Genomic DNA, 2387 nt, shown 5'->3' with positions numbered 1-2387 from the left:
TTTTAATCTTCCCAAGTATACATTACTTAGTTGTTTCTGTTTTGAGGAAATGGAGGCATAGAGCGATTGAGATGCTCGCCCAAACCCAGAGGTCGCAGAGCTGCGACACATAACTCAGCTTCTTTTGACTCTAAGGCTCATTTTATTTCGTCCATTAGGTGGTTCAGCTTTGCTTATGGCACTTATCATATTTCGCCTCATGCAGCAGTTATTTGTCCAAGTCTTAGATGATGAGTCCCTTGGGGACATTCATCTTTTTTATCTGAATATTTTGAAATGTCTTACACGAAGCAGGCACATCACATCCACCTGTTGACTTAAGTAGCAACCTGGTTGCGGCTTGAGCCTTAGAATTCAGTGTGTATGTGTGTGTGTTTTCTCCTCACCTTTTTACTTTGAAACTGAAAAGTTCCATAAATAGCATAGAAAACTTTTTTTAAACCGTACTGTCGTCCAGTCAATTCTGATTCACGGAGACCCTATAGGATAGAGCAAAACTGCCCCTTGGGGTGTAAATCTAAGGGGAGCAGACAGCTCATCTTGTGCCAGTGGAGTGGCTGGTGAGTTCGGACTGGTGAGTGTGTGTTGTGTGGGTAGCAGCTCAATGTGTAATCAGCTCACTCCACCACCAGGGCTCTTCGCACAGCAAACACTTACCCATTCCTCACCTAGCGTCACCAATTTTGTGGGGAGGGGTTTTTCAGTTGAGTTTTTCTCCAGAACCATTTTATGGGGAACTAATACAGTATCCTATCATTCCACAGTTCGATCACTTGCTTTCACTTGCTTCTTTTGAACCATTAATTGCGGACTCATGCTAAAAACTGTATTACTAAACATTTAGTAAGTTCAGTATGCAGCTCCTAACAAGAATACTTCCACAAAGTCAAAATATAATTATCTTCAGGAAACCGCATTGTAACCGTACTACTGATCTGGTCTGTATATTCAAATCTCCTCCCTCGCCCACTCCCATCAAGATTCCCACAGGGTCAAGCTCCAAAGGGTTTCAGAGAGAGTACGTCTGTTTGGAAGCAGTCAGATTCATCTTTTTCCCTGAGGAGTGGCTGCTGGGGTTGAACCACCAACCTTCTGGTTAGCAGCCTCACCGTGCAACCCACTGCACGACCAGTGCTCCTTAAAGCTCCACAATGGCTTCTAAACTACTGCTTATAGAATTTTTTACAAATTTACTTTTATGCAGGGCCCAATTTAGGAACGCACATTGATTTTTAGGGCCATGTCCTTCAATCAAGAACAGTTCACTCTTCGTTTTCTTCATCTTTCGTGAAATATACGCCTTCAAAGAGACTGTTTTACACATCCCTCACTTTGATCAGATCATTCCCTCATGAATATAGCACTTTTGGCAAAATACTCCCTCAGAGTGTCCCGTCAAAGGCACATGGAGTGGGCTGGCCCCTCCCGGGGGATGATGATCAATTGATTAAGGATGATTCCTTCAAGGTCAAGGTACCCTTTACTTTTTGTAATTCAGAGATCATCTGTGGGGCAATACTTAGAAACAGTACCAAGATTCATCAATCGGTACTTTTTGTCTGAGTCATGACTACAGTGTCTCCAAATGGCGACTTTCTTTAGATAACTTAGTCTTTGTTTATTGGTTGGTATCATTGAGCAAGCAATACCATGATCCATGGAGATGTTGACGTTGTCAAGGATTTCATTTTATTTGGGCCCACAATCAATGCTCATGGAAACAGCACTCAATACATCAAACACCGTATTGTACTGAGCCAACCCGCGGCAAACGTGTTGAAAAGCAAGGCTGGCACTTTGAGGATTAAGGGGCACTTGGCCTATGCCGTGGTACTATCAATAGCCTCATATCCATGCAAAAGTTGGACCCAATGAAGAATTGATGTCTGAATTATGGTGTTGATGAAAAATGCTGACTATACCACGGACGGTCAGAAGCGTGAACACATTTCCGTTGAAGAGCGCAGCCAGAATGCTCCTCAGCAGCGAGGGTGGAGGGCCTTGTCTCACATACTTTGGATTCGGTCTCAGGAAGGATCAGTCAATCCCTAGAGAAGGTGTCATGCTTGGTAGACGCTCAGCATAAAGGTACACCCTCAAACAAGAGGACCTGACACAATGGCCCTAACAATGAACTCAAACAGCAATGATCACGATGGCGAAGGGCTGGGCAGCGCTTCATTCTCTTGCGCAGGCTGTCGACTGAAGGCGTTAAGAAGCGTGATCACCCATCCCACTTTGAATTGTAACTTTCCGCCATCTCTGTGATCTTGAAGAAATCATTGACTCCCTCAGCCCCTGCTTTCTCGTCCTTAAGATGGGATGCTTTTTCCGAATCCCAGTCCGTCTGCGATGACGCTGCCAAAAAGATCTGCGGAGGTAACCAG

The sequence above is a fragment of the Echinops telfairi genome, unplaced genomic scaffold (assembly GCF_000313985.2).
Source record: "Echinops telfairi isolate 266 unplaced genomic scaffold, ASM31398v2 ScPeMD7_9;HRSCAF=40, whole genome shotgun sequence".
NCBI lineage: Eukaryota > Metazoa > Chordata > Mammalia > Afrosoricida > Tenrecidae > Echinops > Echinops telfairi.
The sequence above is the reverse complement of the archived record's forward strand: the minus strand, read 5'-3'. Positions refer to the sequence as shown.